This window comes from Schistocerca piceifrons, chromosome 3 (genome assembly GCF_021461385.2).
Source record: "Schistocerca piceifrons isolate TAMUIC-IGC-003096 chromosome 3, iqSchPice1.1, whole genome shotgun sequence".
Taxonomy (NCBI): domain Eukaryota; kingdom Metazoa; phylum Arthropoda; class Insecta; order Orthoptera; family Acrididae; genus Schistocerca; species Schistocerca piceifrons.
In genome coordinates this window covers 18,189,348-18,205,621 of record NC_060140.1, presented here as the reverse complement: position 1 = coordinate 18,205,621, position 16,274 = coordinate 18,189,348, and positions in this window count along the sequence as shown.

The window sequence follows — 16,274 nt, the reverse complement described above, 5'->3', positions numbered from 1 at the left end:
CATTATTTTCAAGTTGAAATGCCTACATACCTCTATAAGCCTTTCTCCATTTTTTGAAGTTCTTTTGTGACCGGGGAAGAGGCCTACTGTTCCATGGTATTTTTTCTCCCTTCCTATTTGTGCGTTAAAATCGCCTACTAACATTTTTATGTTCTTCTTTGAGCATCTATCCAGTTCCATTTCAAGTATCTCCCAAAATTCTTCAACTTTCTCCGGGTTATTTTTGTTGTCCTGGTTTATGGGTGCATGACAGTTGATTATAGAGTATCCTTTGTTTTTACATTTAATCTCAAGAATGGATAGTCTCTCAGAACTCGAGTAGATGTTAGTAACTGAATCTAAAATTGAGTGATGTACCAGAAATGCTGTTCCCAGGTATGGCATTTGTTTCATTAAGATTTTACCTGGTTTTCCTTTAAATAAACGATAGTTTTCAAAATCTAAAGCAGTTTCATCTAAAAACCTTGTTTCTTGTAATGCACATATTAAAATTTCTTTCTGGTTCAGCTTTTCAATCAATAATTTCAATTTTCCTACTTTAATTACAGAGTTTACATTTAGGGTTGCAAACATAGTTGCTTTCTTAAATTTCAGTGTTGAGGGCTGCATACATGTTGGTTGGGGTCCTCCAAAATCCTTTGACACCTTTGCATTGTTTCTACGAACAACGGAGGATTAGCCATTCGGTCTACCTCTTGGAGTAGTGTCTATCTTTGACGACGTTCCCATCATCCTTTGCAGTAATTGTTGGATAATAAATTGGGGGATCGGGTTGCCCCGAATCCGAAATTAAAACCAAGGTAGTAAGCCCTGGAGTTAGCTCTTCCGCTCTCTCTGCCGTTGGGAAATTGTTCCTCTTCCGCCATTGAGACCGTTGGCACATTGTGCCTTTAATGTTTAATTCCGATGCAATTTCTGTGTTTCATCGTCAAAAAGAAGGTAAAAGGGATGCAGTAAACATGAAGTGAAGCATCGTAATATAAAGCTGGTCTCACAGGAAAGGTTCAAAACATAGGCAGTAAGAAGAGTCTGTCTTCTTGTACTTAAGTCGGCATTGTGCGTCTTGTATTTAATTCCGATGCAATTTCTGTGTTTTATCGTCAATAAGAAGGTCCAAGGGGTACAGTAAACGTGACGTCTAGCACGGAATCTAAAACTGGTCTGACAGGAAAAGTTCTAATCATAGACAGTAAGAAAAGTCATCCTTCTTGTACTTAAGTTTGCATTGTGCCTTTTGTATTTAATTCCGATGCAATTTCTGTGTTTCATCGTCAATAAGAAGGTCCAAGGGATACAGTAAACCCGAAGTGAAGCATCGGAGAGTAAAACTGGTTTCACAGGGAAGGTCCAAAACATAGACAGTACGAAGAGTCAGTCATCTTGTACATAATACGGCATTGTGCCTCTTGCATTTAATTGCAATGCAATTTCTGTGTTTCATCATCATTATGAAGGTCCAAGGGATACAGTAAACCTGAAGGAAGCATCGGAATCTGATACTAGTCCCACTGGAAAGGTTCAAACAAAGACAGTAAGAAGAGTCCGTCTTCTTGTAGTTAAGTCGACATTGTGCCTTTAGTATTTAATTCCGATGCAATTTCTGTGTTTCATCGTCAATAAGAAGTTCCAAGAAATACAGTAAACCTGACGTCCAGCACGGAATCTAAAACTGGTCTGACAGGAAAAATTCAAATCATGGACAGTAAGAAGAGTCAGCCCTCTTGTACATAAGTTTGCATTGTGCCTTTTGTATATAATTCCGATGCAATTTCTGTGTTTCATCGACAATAAGAAGGTCCAAGGGATACAGTAAACCTGAAGTGAAGCATCGGAATCTAAAATAGGTCTCACAAGAAAGGTCAAAACATAGACAGTAAGAAGAGTCGGTCTTCTTGTACTTAATTCATAATTTTGCCTTTTCTATTTAATTCCGATGCAATTTCTGTGTTTCATCGTCAATAAGAAGGGGCAAGGGATACAGTAAACTTAAAGTGAAGCATCAGAATCTAAAAATGGTCTCCCAGGAATGGTTCAAAACATAGACAGGGAGAAGAGTCATTCTTCTTGTACTTAAGTCGGCATTGTGCCTTATGTATTTAATTCAGACGCAATTTCTGTGCTTCATCTTCAAGAAGAAGGTCCAAGGGATACAGTACGCCTGAAGTGAAGCATCGGAATCAAAAACTGGTCTCCCACGAAAGGTTCAAAGCATTTAGAGTAAGAAGAGTCAGTCTTCTTGTACTTAAGTCGGCAATGTGCCTTTTGTATTTTATTCCGATGCAATTTCTGTGTCTCTTCGACTATATGAAGGGCCAAGTAATACAGTAAACCTGAAATGAAGCTACGGAAACTAAAACTGGTCTCACAGGAAAGGTTCAAACATGGACAGTAAGAAGAGTTAGGCTTCTTGTACTTAAGACGGCATTGTGCCTTTTGTATTTAATTCCTATGCAATTTCTGTGTTTTATCGTCAATCAGAAGGTCCAAGAGATACAGTAAACCTGAAGTGAAGCATCGGAATCTGATACTGGTCTCACTGGAAGGGTTCATACAAAGACAGTAAGAAGAGTCCGTCTTCTTGTAGTTAAGCCGACTTTTTGCCTTTTGTACTTAATTCCGATGCAATTTCTGTGTTTCATCGTCAATAAGAAGGTCCAATGGATACAGTAAACACGAAGTGAAGCATCTGATTCTAAAGCTGGTCTCAGAGGAAAGGTTCAAAACATAGACATGGAGAAGAGTCATTCTTCTAGAACTTAAGTCGGCATTGTGCCTTTTGTATTTAATTCCGATGCAATTTCTGTGCTTCATCGTCAATAAGAAGGTCCAAGGGATACATTAAACCTGAAGTGAAGCATCGGAATCAAAAACTGGTCTCCCACGAAAGGTTCAAAACATAGTCAGTAAGAAGAGTCAGTCTTCTTGTACTTAATTCGGCATTGTGGTTTTGTAATTAATTCTGATGCCAGTTTTGCTTTACATCGTCAATAAGAAGGTCCAAGGGGTACAGTAAACCTTAAGTGAAGCATTGGAATCAAAAACTGGTCTCACAGGAAAGGTTCAAAGCATAGTCAGTAAGAAGAGTCAGTCTTCTTGTACTTAAGCCGACACTGTGCCTTTTGCATTTAATTCCGATTCAATTTCTGTGTTTCATCGTCAATAAGAGGGTCCAATGGATACAGTAAACACGAAGTGAAGCATGGGATTCTAAAGCTGGTCTCACAGGAAAGGTTCAAATCATAGACAGGAAGAAGAGTCAGTCTTCTTGTACTAAAGTCTGCGTTGTGCCTTCTGTATTTAATTCCGATGCAACATCTGTATTTCATCGTCAATAAGAAAGTCCAAGGGATACAGTAAACCAAAAGTGTAGCATCGATATCTAACACTGGTCTCACAGGAAAGGCACCAATCATAGAATGTAAGAAGAGTCAGTCCTCTTGTACTTAAGTCGGCATTTTGCCTTCTGTATTTAAATCCGATGCAATTTCTGGGTTTCATCGGCAATAAGAAGGTCCAAGGGATACATTAAACCTGAAGTGAAGCATCGGAATCTAAAACTGGTCTCACAGGATAGGTCAAAACCTAGACAGTAAGAAGTGTCAGTCTTCTTGTACTTAAGTCGGCATAGTGCCTTTTGTATTTAATTCCGATGCTATTTCTGTGTTTCATCGTCAGTAAGAAGGTGCAAGGGATACAGTAAACCTGAAGTGACGCATCGGAATCTAAAACTGGTCTCACGGGAAAGGTTCAAAACATAGACAGGAAGAAGTGTCAGTCTTCTTGTACTTAAGTCGGCGTTGTGCCTTTTGTATATAATTCCGATGCAATTTCTGTGTTTCGTCGTCAATAAGTAGGTCCAAGGGATACAGTAAACCTGAAGTGACAGTTCGGAATCTAAAACTGGTCTCGCAGGTAAGGTTCAGAACACAGACAGGAAGAAGAGTCAGTCTTCTTGTACTTAAGCCTGCATTATGCCTTTTGTATTTAATTCCGATGCTACTCCTGTATTTCATCGTCAATAAGAAAATCCAAGGGATACAGTAAACCAGAAGTGTAGCATCAATATCTAAAACTGGGCTCACAGGAAAGGCATTAATCATAGAATGTAAGAAGAGCCAGTCCTCTTGTACTTAAGTCTCCATTGTGCTTTCTGTATTTAAATCCGATGCAATTTCTGGGTTTCATCGTCAATAAGAAGGTCCAAGGGATACAGAAAACCTGACGTGAAGAATCGGAATCTAAAACTGGTCTCACAGGAGAGCTTCAAATCATAGACAGAAAGAAGAGTCAGTCTTCTTGTACTTAAGTCGCATCGTGCCTTTTTTATTTAGTTCCGATGTAATTTCTGTGCTTCATTGTCAATTTGAAAGTCCAAGTGATACGCTAAACCTGACTTGAAGCATCGGAATCTAAATCTGGTCTCCTAGGAAACGTTCATAACATAGACAATAAGAAGAGTCAGTCTTCTTGTACTTAAGTCGGTAATATCCCTTTTGTATTTAATTCCGATGCAATTTCTGTGTTTCACCGTCAATACGTAGGTCCAAGGTATACAGTAAACCTAAAGTGAAGCACCGGAAACCAAAACTGGTCTCACAGGAAGGGTTCAAATCCTAGACAGTAAGTAGAGTTAGTCTTCTTGTATATAAGTCGGCATTGTGCCTTTTGTATTTAATTCCGATGCAATTTCTGTGCTTCATAGTCAATAAGAAGGTCCCAGGGATACAGTTAACCTAAAATGATGCATCGGAATCTAAAATGGTCTCGCAGGAAATGTCAAAAATAGCCAGTAAGATAAGTCAGTTTTCTTGTACTTAGGTCGGCATTGTGCCCTTTGTATTTAATTCCGATGCAATTTCTGTGTTTTATCGTCATTCAGCAGGTGCAAGGGATACAGTAAACCTGAGGTGATGCATCGGAATCTAAAACTGGTTTCACAGGAAAGCTTCAAAACATAGAGAGGAAGAAGAGTCAGTCTTCTTGTACTTACGTCGGCATTGTGCCTTTTGTATTTAATTTCCAGGCAACTTCTGTGTTCCATCGTCATTAAGAAGGTCCAAGGGATACAGTAAACCTGAAGTGAAGCGTCGGAAACTAAAACTGGTTTCTCAAGGAAGGTTCAAATATAGACAGTAAGAACAGTCAGTCTTCTTGTACTTAAGTCGGCATTGTGCCTTTTGTATTTAATTCCAATTCTATTTCTGTGTTTCTCCGTCAATATGTAGGTCCAAGGTATACAGTATACCTGAAGTGAAGCACCGGAATCGAAAACTGGTCTCACAGGAAGGGTTCAAAAAATAGTCAGTAAGTAGAGTCAGTCTTCTTGTATATAAGTCGGCATTGTGCCTTTTGTATTTAATTCCGATGCAATTTCTGTACTTCTTCGTCAATAACAAGGTCCAGGGGATATAGTACACCAGAAGTGTAGCATCGATATCTAAAACTTGTCTCACAGGAAGGGCACCAATCATAGAGTGTAAGAAGAGTCAGTCCTCTTGTACTTAAGTCCCCATTGTGCCTTCTGTATTTAAATCCGATGCAATTTCTGGGTTTCATCGTCAATAAGAAGGTCCAAGGGATACAGAAATCCTGACGTGAAGAATCGGAATCTAAAACTGGACTCACAGGAAAGGTTCAAACATAGACAGAAAGAAGAGTCAGTCTTCCTGTATATAAGTCGGCATTCTGCTTTTTGTATTTAATTCCGATGTAATTTCTGTGCTTCATCGTCAAAAAGAAGGTCCAAGGGATACATTAAACCTGAAGTGAAGCATCGGAATCTAAAACTGGTCTCACAGGATAGGTCAAAACCTAGACAGTAAGAAGTGTCAGTCTTCTTGTAATTAAGTCGGCATAGTGCCTTTTGTATTTAATGCCGATGCTATTTCTGTGTTTCATCGTCAGTAAGAAGGTGCAAGGGATACAGTAAACCTGAAGTGACGCATCGGAATCTTAAACTGGTCTCACGGGAAAGGTCAAAACATAGACAGGAAGAAGTGTCAGTCTTCTTGTACTTAAGTCGGCGTTGTGCCTTTTGTATATAATTCCGATGCAATTTCTGTGTTTCGTCGTCAATAAGTAGGTCCAAGGGATACAGTAAACCTGAAGTGACAGTTCGGAATCTAAAACTGGTCTCGCAGGTAAGGTTCAGAACACAGACAGGAAGAAGAGTCAGTCTTCTTGTACATAAGCCTGCATTATGCCTTTTGTATTTAATTCCGATGCTACTCCTGTATTTCATCGTCAATAAGAAAATCCAAGGGATACAGTAAACCAGAAGTGTAGCATCAATAACTAAAACTGGGCTCACAGGAAAGGCACCAATCATAGAATGTAAGAAGAGCCAGTCCTCTTGTACTTAAGTCTCCATTGTGCTTTCTGTATTTAAATCCGATGCAATTTCTGGGTTTCATCGTCAATAAGAAGGTCCAAGGGATACAGAAAACCTGACGTGAAGAATCGGAATCTAAAACTGGTCTCACAGGAGAGCTTCAAATCATAGACAGAAAGAAGAGTCAGTCTTCTTGTACTTAAGTCGCATGGTGCCTTTTTTATTTAGTTCCGATGTAATTTCTGTGCTTCATTGTCAATTTGAAGTCCAAGTGATACACTAAACCTGACTTGAAGCATCGGAATCTAAATCTGGTCTCCTAGTAAACGTTCATAACATAGACAATAAGAAGAGTCAGTCTTCTTGTACTTAAGTCGGTAATATCCCTTTTGTATTTAATTCCGATGCAATTTCTGTGTTTCACCGTCAATACGTAGGTCCAAGGTATACAGTAAACCTAAAGTGAAACACCGGAAACCAAAACGGGTCTCACAGGAAGGGTTCAAATCCTAGACAGTAAGTAGAGTTAGTCTTCTTGTATATAAGTCGGCATTGTGCCTTTTGTATTTAATTCCGATGCAATTTCTGTGCTTCATAGTTTATAAGAAGGTCCCGGGGATACAGTTAACCTAAAGTGATGCATCGGATTCCAAAATGGTCTCGCAGGAAATGTCAAAAATAGCCAGTAAGATAAGTCAGTTTTCTAGTACTTAGGTCGGCATTGTGCCCTTTGTATTTAATTCCGATGCAATTTCTGTGTTTTATCGTCATTCAGAAGGTGCAAGGGATACAGTAAACCTGAGGTGAAGCATCGGAATCTAAAACTGGTTTCACAGGAAAGCTTCAAAACATAGACAGGAAGAAGAGTCAGTCTTCTTGTACTTAAGTCGGCATTGTGCCTTTTGTATTTAATTTCCAGGCAACTTCTGTGTTCCATCGTCATTAAGAAGGTCCAAGGGATACAGTAAACCTGAAGTGAAGCGTCGGAAACTAAAACTGGCTTCTCAAGGAAGGTTCATAAATAGACAGTAAGAACAGTCAGTCTTCTTGTACTTAAGTCGGCATTGTGCCTTTTGTATTTAATTCCAATTCTATTTCTGTGTTTCACCGTCAATATGTAGGTCCAAGGTATACAGTATACCTGAAGTGAAGCACCGGAATCGAAAACTGGTCTCACAGGAAGGGTTCAAAAAATAGTCAGTAAGTAGAGTCAGTCTTCTTGTATATAAGTCGGCATTGTGCCTTTTGTATTTAATTCCGATGCAATTTCTGTACTTCTTCGTCAATAACAAGGTCCAGGGGATATAGTACACCAGAAGTGTAGCATCGATATCTAAAACTTGTCTCACAGGAAGGGCATTAATCATAGAGTGTAAGAAGAGTCAGTCCTCTTGTACTTAAGTCCCCATTGTGCCTTCTGTATTTAAATCCGATGCAATTTCTGGGTCTCATCGTCAATAAGAAGGTGCAAGGGATACAGAAAACCTGACGTGAAGAATCGGAATGTAAAACTGGACTTACAGGAAAGGTTCAAAACATAGACAGTAAGAAGAGTCAGTCCTCTTGTATTTAAGTCGGCATTGTGCCTTTTGTATTTAACTCCGATGCAATTTTTTTGTTTTATCGTCAATAAGAAGGTCTAAGGGAAATAGTTAACCTGACGTCTAGCACAGAATCTAAAACTGGTCTGACAGGAAAAGTTCAATTGATAGACAGTAAGAGGAGTCAGGCTTCTTGTACTTAAGTCGGCATTTTGCCTTCTCTTTTTAATTCCGATGCAATTTCTGTGTTTCATCGTCAATAAGTAGGTGCAAGGGATACAGTAAACTTGAAGTGAAGCATCAGAATCTAAAAGTGGTCTCCCAGGAAAGGTTCAAAACATAGACAGGGAGAAGAGTCATTCTTCTTGTACTTAAGTCGGCATTGTGCCTTTTGTATTTAATTCCTTCCGATGCAATTTCTGTGCTTCATCGTCAATAGGAGGGTCCATGGGATACAGTAAACCTGAAGTGATGCATCGGAATGAAAAACTGGTCTCCAACGAAAGGTTAAAAACATAGTCAATAAGAAGTGACAATCATCTTGTTCTTATGTCAGCAATGTGCCTTTGGTATTTAGTACCGTTGCAATTTCTGTGTGTCTTCGTCAATAGGAAGGTCCAAGGGATACAGTAAACCTCAAGTCAAACACGGTATCTAAAATTGGTCTCATAGGAAAGTTGAATACATAGACAGTAAGAACAGTCAGTCCTCTTGTACTTAAGGCGGATTAGTGCCTTTTGTATTTTATTCCGATGCAATTTCTGTGCTTCATCGTCTATAAGAAGGTTTAACGGTTACAGTAAATCTGAAGTGAAGGATCCGAATCAAAAACTGGTCTCCCAAGAAAGGTTCATAAATAGACAGTAAGAAGAATCAGTCCTCTTGTACTTAAGTCGGCATTGTGCCTTCTGTATTGACCTCCGATGCAATTTCTGTGTTTCATCGTCAATAAGAAGAGCCAAGGGATACAGTAAACCTGAAGTGAAGCATCGGAATCTAAAATAGGTGTCACAGGAAAGGTGAAAACATGGACAGTAAGAAGAGTTGGTCTTCTTGTGCTTAAGTCGGCATTTTGCCTTCTCTTTATAGTTCCGATGCAATTTCTGTGTTTCATCGTCAATAAGTAGGTGCAAGGGATACACTAAACCTGAAGTTAGGCAGCGGAATCTAAAACTGGTCTCACAGGATAGGTTCAAACATAGACAGGGAGAAGAGTCAGTCTCTTCGTACTTAAGTCAGCATCTTGCCTTTTGTATTTCATTCCGATGCAATTGATGTGCTTCATCGACAATAAGAATAAGGATACAGTAAACCTGAAGTGAAAAATCGGAATCAAAAACTGGTCTCACAAGGAAGGTTCAAATCATAGACAGTAAGAAGAGCCAGTCCTTTTGTACTTAAGTCGGCATTGTCCTTTTTGTATTTCATTCCGATGCAATTTCTATGTTTCATCATTGAGAAGAGGGTCCAAGGGATACAGTAGACTGGAAGTGAAGCATCGGAATCTAAAACTGGTCTCACAGGAAAGGTTCAAAACACAGACAGGAAGAAGAGTCAGTCTTCTTGTACTTAAGTCTGCATTGTGCCTTTTGTATTTAATTCCGATGCTATTTCTGTGTTTCATCGTCAATAAGAAGGTCCAGGGGATATAGTACACCAGAAGTGTAGCATCGATATCTAAAACTTGTCTCACAGGAAGGGCACCATTCATAGAGTGTGAGAAGAGTCAGTCCTCTTGTACTTAAGTCCCCATTGTGCCTTCTGTATTTAAATCCGATGCAATTTCTGGGTTTCATCGTCAATAAGAGGGTCCAAGCGATACAGAAAACCTGACGTCAAGAATCGGAATGTAAAACTGGACTCACAGGAAAGGTTCAAAACGTAGACAGTAAGAAGAGTCTGTCTTCTTGTATATAATTCGGCATTGTGCCTTTTGTATTTAATTCCCTTGTAATTTCTGTGCATCATCGTCGAAAAGAAGGTCCAAGGGATACAGTAAACCTCAAGTGAAGCATCGGAATCTAAAACTGGTTTCAGAGGAAAAGTCAAAACATAGACCGTAAGAAGAGTCAGTCTTCTTGTAGTTAAGTCGGCATTGTACCTTTTGTATTTAATTCCGATGGTATTTCTGTGTTTCACCGTCAATAAGAGGTTGCAAGGGATACAGTAAATATGAAGTGACGCATCGGAATCTAAAACTGGTCTCACAGGAAAGGTTCAAACATAGACAGGAAGAAGAGTCAGTCTTCTTGTACTTAAGTCGGCATTGTGCATTTTGTATTTAATTCCGATGCAATTTCTGTGTTTCGTCGTCAATAAGAAGATCCAAGGGATACAGTAAAGCTGAAGTGACGCATCGGAATCTAAAACTGGTCTCACAGGAAAGGTTCAAACATAGACAGTAAGAAGAGTCCGTCTTCTTGTATTTAAGTCGGCATTGTGCCTTTTGTATTTAACTCCGATGCAATTTTTTTGTTTTATCGTCAATAAGAAGGTCTAAGGGAAATAGTTAACCTGACGTCTAGCACAGAATCTAAAACTGGTCTGACAGGAAAAGTTCAATTGATAGACAGTAAGAAGAGTCAGGCTTCTTGTACTTAAGTCGGCATTTTGCCTTCTCTTTTTAATTCCGATGCAATTTCTGTGTTTCATCGTCAATAAGTAGGTGCAAGGGATACAGTAAACTTGAAGTGAAGCATCAGAATCTAAAAGTGGTCTCCCAGGAAAGGTTCAAAACATAGACAGGGAGAAGAGTCATTCTTCTTGTACTTAAGTCGGCATTGTGCCTTTTGTATTTAATTCCTTCCGATGCAATATCTGTGTTTCATCGTCAATAAGAAGAGCCAAGGGATACAGTAAACCTGAAGTGAAGCATCGGAATCTAAAATAGGTCTCACAGGAAAGGTGAAAACATAGACAGTAAGAAGAGTTGATCTTCTTGTGCTTAAGTCGGCATTTTGCCTTCTCTTTCTAATTCCGATGCAATTTCTGTGTTTCATCGTCAATAAGTAGGTGCAAGGGATACAGTAAACCTGAAGTTAGGCAGCGGAATCTAAAACTGGTCTCACAGGATTGGTTCAAACATAGACAGGGAGATGAGTCAGTCTCTTCGTACTTAAGTCAGCATCTTGCCTTTTGTATTTCATTCCGATGCAATTGATGTGCTTCATCGACAACAAGAATAAGGATACAGTAAACCTGAAGTGAAACATCGGAATCAAAAACTGGTCTCACAAGGAAGGTTCAAATCATAGGCAGTAAGAAGAGCCAGTCCTCTTGTACTTATGGCGGCATTGTCCTTTTTGTATTTCATTCCGATGCAATTTCTATGTTTCATCATTACGAAGAGGGTCCATGGGATACAGTAGACCGGAAGTGAAGCATCGGAATCTAAAACTGGTCTCACAGGAAAGGTTCAAAACACAGACAGGAAGAAGAGTCAGTCTTCTTGTACTTAAGTCTGCATTGTGCCTTTTGTATTTAATTCCGATGCTATTTCTGTGTTTCATCGTCAATAAGAAGGTCCAGGGGATATAGTACACCAGAAGTGAAGCATCGATATCTAAAACTTGTCTCACAGGAAGAGCACCAATCATAGAGTGTGAGAAGAGTCAGTCCTCTTGTACTTAAGTCCCCATTGTGCCTTCTGTATTTAAATTCGATGCAATTTCTGGGTTTCATCGTCAATAAGAAAGTCCAAGCGATACAGAAAACCTGACGTGAAGAAACGGAATGTAAAACTGGACTCACAGGAAAGGTTCAAATCGTAGACAGTAAGAAGAGTCTGTCTTCTTGTATATAAGTCGGCATTGTGCCTTTTGTATTTAATTTCCTTGTAATTTCTGTGCATCATCGTCGAAAAGAAGGTCCAAGGGATACAGTAAACCTGAAGTGAAGCATCGGAATCTAAAACTGGTTTCAGAGGAAAAGTCAAAACATAGACCGTAAGAAGAGTCAGTCTTCTTGTAGTTAAGTCGGCATTGTACCTTTTGTATTTAATTCCGATGGTATTTCTGTGTTTCATCGTCAATAAGAGGTTGCAAGGGATACAGTAAATATGAAGTGACGCATCGGAATCTAAAACTGGTCTCACAGGAAAGGTTCAAACATAGACAGGAAGAAGAGTCAGTCTTCTTGTACTTATGTCCTCATTGTGCCTTTTGTATTTAATTCCGATGCAATTTCTGTGTTTCGTCGTCAATAAGAAGATTGAAGGGATACAGTAAAGCTGAAGTCAAGCATCGGAAACTAAAACTGGTCTCACGGGAAAGGGTCAAAACATAGACAGTAAGAAGAATCAGGCATCTTGTACTTAAGTCTGCATTGTGCCTTTTGTATTTAATTCCAATGAAATTTCTGTGTTTCATTGTCAATAAGAAGGTCCAAGGGACACAGTAAACCTGAAGTGAAGCATCGGAATCTAAAACTGGTCTCACATGAAACTTTCAAATCATAGACAATAAGAAAAATCCGTCATCTTGTAATTAAGTCGGCATTGTGCCATTTGTATTTAATTCATGATGCTATCTCTGTGTTTCATCGTCAATAAGATGGTGCAAGGGATACAGTAAACCTGAAGTGACGCATCGGAATCTAAAACTGGTCTCACAGGAACGGTTCAAACATAGACAGGAAGAAGAGCCAGTCTTCATGTACTTAAGTCGGCATTTTGCATTTTGTATTTAACTCCGATGCAATTTCTGTGTTTCGTCGTCAATAAGAAGGTATAAGGGATACAGCAAACCTGAAGTGAAGCATCAGAATCTAAAATAGGTCTCACAGGATAGGTCAAAACATACACAGTAAGAAGGGTCAGGCTTCTTGTACTTAAGTCGTCATTTTCCTTTTCTATTTAATTCCATTGCAATGTCTGTGTTTCATCGTCAATAAGAAGGTCCAAGGGATACAGTAAACTTGAAGTCAAGCACAGAATCTGAAACTCGTTTCACTGCAAAGGTCCAAAACATAGACAGTTAGAAGAGTCAGTCTTCTTGTACTTAAGTCGACATTGTGCAATTTGTATTTAATTCCCGATGCAATTTTTGTAATTCGTCGTCAGTCAGAAGGCCTAAGGGATACAGTCTACGTGAAGTGAAGCAACGGAATCAAAAACTGGTCTCCCACGAAAGGTTCAAAACATAGACAGTAAGAAGTGTCAGTCTCATTGTACTTAAGTCGGCAATGTGCCTTTTGTATTTACTTCCGATGCAATTTCTGTGTCTCATCGTCAATAAGAAGGTCCAAGGGATACAGTAGCCTGAAGTGAAGCATCGGAATCAAAAACTGGTCTCACAAGGAAGGTTCAAATCATAGACAGTGAGAAGAGCCAGTCCTCTTGTACTTAAGTCGGCATTGTGCTGTTTGTATTTCATTCCGATGTAATTTCTATGTTTCATCATTAAGAAGAGGGTCCAAGGGATACAGTAGACCGGAAGTGAAGCATCGGAATCTAAAACTGGTCTCACAGGAAAGGTTCAACACACAGACAGGAAGAAGAGTCAGTCTTCTTGTACTTAAGTCTGCATTGTGCCTTTTGTATTAAATTCCGATGCTATTTCTGTGTTTCATCGTCAATACGAAGGTCCAGGGGATAAAGTAAACCAGAAGTGTAGCATCGATATCTAAAACTTGTCTCACAGGAAGGGCACCAATCATAGAGTGTAAGAAGAGTCAGTCCTCTTGTACTTATGTCCCCATTGTGCCTTCTGTATTTAATTCCGATGCAATTTCTGGGTTTCATCGTCAATAAGAAGGTCAGAGGGATACAGAAAACCTGACGTGAAGAATCGGAATGTAAAACTGGACTCACAGGAAAGGTTCAAAACGTAGGCAGTAAGAAGAGTCTGTCTTCTTGTACTTATGTCGGCAATGTGCATTTTGTGTGTAATTCGGATGCAATTTCTGTGTTTCATCGTCAATAAGAAGGTCCAAGGTATACAGTAAACCTGAAGTCAAGAACGGAACCTAAAACTGCTCTCACAGGAAAGGTTCAAATCATAGACAGTAAGAAGAGTCAGTCTTCTTGTATATAAGTCGGCATTGTGCCTTTCGTATTTAATTCCCATGTAATTTCAGTGCATCATCGTCGAAAAGAAGGTCCAAGGAATACAGTAAACCTGAAGTGAAGCATCGGAATCTAAAACTGGTATCAGAGGAAAAGTCAAAACATAGACAGTAAGAAGAGTCAGTGTTCTCGTAGCTAAGTCGGCATTGTGCCTTATGTATTTAATTCCGATGGTATTTCTGTGTTTCATCGTCAATAAGAGGTTGCAAGGGATACAGTAAACCTGAAGTGACGCATCGGAATCTAAAACTGGTCTCACAGGAAAGGTTCAAACATAGACAGGAAGAAGAGTCAGTCTTCTTGTACTTAAGTCGGCATTGTGCCTTTTGTATTTAATTCCGATGCAATTTCTGTGTTTCGTCGTCAATAAGAAGATCCAAGGGATACAGTAAACCTGAAGTGAAGCATCGGAAACTAAATCTGGTTCACGGGAAAGTTTAAAAACATAGACAGTAAGAAGAGTCATGCTTCTTGTACTTAAGTCTGCATTGTGCCTTTTGTATTTAATTCCAATGAAATTTCTGTGATTCATTGTCAATAAGAAGGTCCAAGGGATACAGTAAACCTGAAGTGAAGCATCGGAATCTAAAACTGGTCTCACATAAAAAGGTTCAAATCATAGACAATAAGAAAAGTCCGTAATCTTGTAATTAAGTCGGCATTGTGCCATTTGTATTTAATTCCGATGCTATCTCTGTGTTTCATCGTCAATAAGATGGTGCAAGGGGTACAGTAAACCTGAAGTGACGCATCGGAATCTAAAACTGGTCTCACAGGAGAGGTTCAAACATAGACAGGAAGAAGAGTCAGTCTTCATGTAATTAAGTCGGCATTGTGCAATTTGTATTTAACTCCGATGCAATTTCTGTGTTTCGTCGTCATTAAGAAGGTCCAAGGGATACAGTAAACCTGAAGTGAAGCATCGGAATCTAAAATATGTCTCACAGGATAGGTCAAAAGATACACAGTAAGAAGGGTCAGGCTTCTCGTACTTAAGTCGGCATTTTGCCTTTTCTATTTAATTCCATTGCAATGTCTGTGTTTCATCGTCAATAAGAAGGTCCAAGGGATACAGTAAACTTGAAGTCAAGCACTGAATCTGAAACTTGTTTCACTGCAAAGGTCCAATACATAGACAGTTAGAAGAGGCAGTCTTCTTGTACTTAAGTCGACATTGTGCAATTAGTAATTAATTCCGATGCAATTTTTGTAATTCATCGTCAATCAGAAGGCCTAAGGGATACAGTCTACGTGAAGTGAAGCATCGGAATCAAAAACTGGTCTCCCACGAAAGGTTCAAAACAAAGGAAGTAAGAAGAGTTAGTCTTCTTGTACTTAAGTCGGCGTTGTGCCTTTTGTATTTAATTCCAATGCAATTTCTGTGTTTCGTCGTCAGTAAGAAGGTCCAAGGGATACAGTAAACCTGAAGTGAAGCATCGGAAACTAAAACGGGTTTCCCAGGGAAGGTTCAAAACATAGACAGTAAGAAGAGTCAGTCTTCTTGTACTTAAGTCGGCTTTGTGCGTTTTGTATTTAATTCCGATGCAATTTCTGTGATTCATCGTCAATAAGAAGGTAAAATGAATACAGTAAACCTGAAGTGAAGCATCGGAATCTAAAATAGGTCTCACAGGAAAGGTGAAAACATAGACAGTAAGAAGAGTGGGTCTTCTTGTGCTTAAGTCGGCATTTTGCCTTCTCTTTCTAATTCCGATGCAATCTCTGTGTTTCATCGTCAATAACTAGGTGCAAGGGATACAGTAAACCTGAAGTGAAGCAGCGGAATCTAAAACTGGTCTCACTGGATAGGTTCAAATATAGACAGGGAGAAGAGTCAGTCTCTTTGTACTTAAGTCGGCAATGTGCCTTTTGTATTTAATTCCGATGCAATTTCTGTGTCTCATCGTCAACAAGAAGGTCCAAGGGATACAGTAAACCTGAAGTGAAGCATCGGAATCTAAAATATGTCTCACAGGTTAGGTCAATACATAGATAGTAAGAAGAGTCAGGCTTCTTGTACTTACGTCGGCATTTTGCCTTTTCTATTTAATTCCATTGCAATGTCTGTGTCTCTTCGTCAATAAGAAGGTCCAAGGGATGCAGTAAAACAGAAGTCAAGCACGGAATCAAAGACTGGTCTCATAGGTAAGGTCAAAACATAGACAGTAAGAAGTGTCAGTCTTCTTGTACTTAAGTCGGCATTGTGCGTTTTGTAGTTAATTCCGATGCAATTTCTGTGTTTCATCGTCAATAAGAAGGTCCAAGGGATACAGTAAACTTGAAGTCCAGCACAGAATATGAAACTGGTTTCACTGCAAAGGTCCAAAACATAGACAGT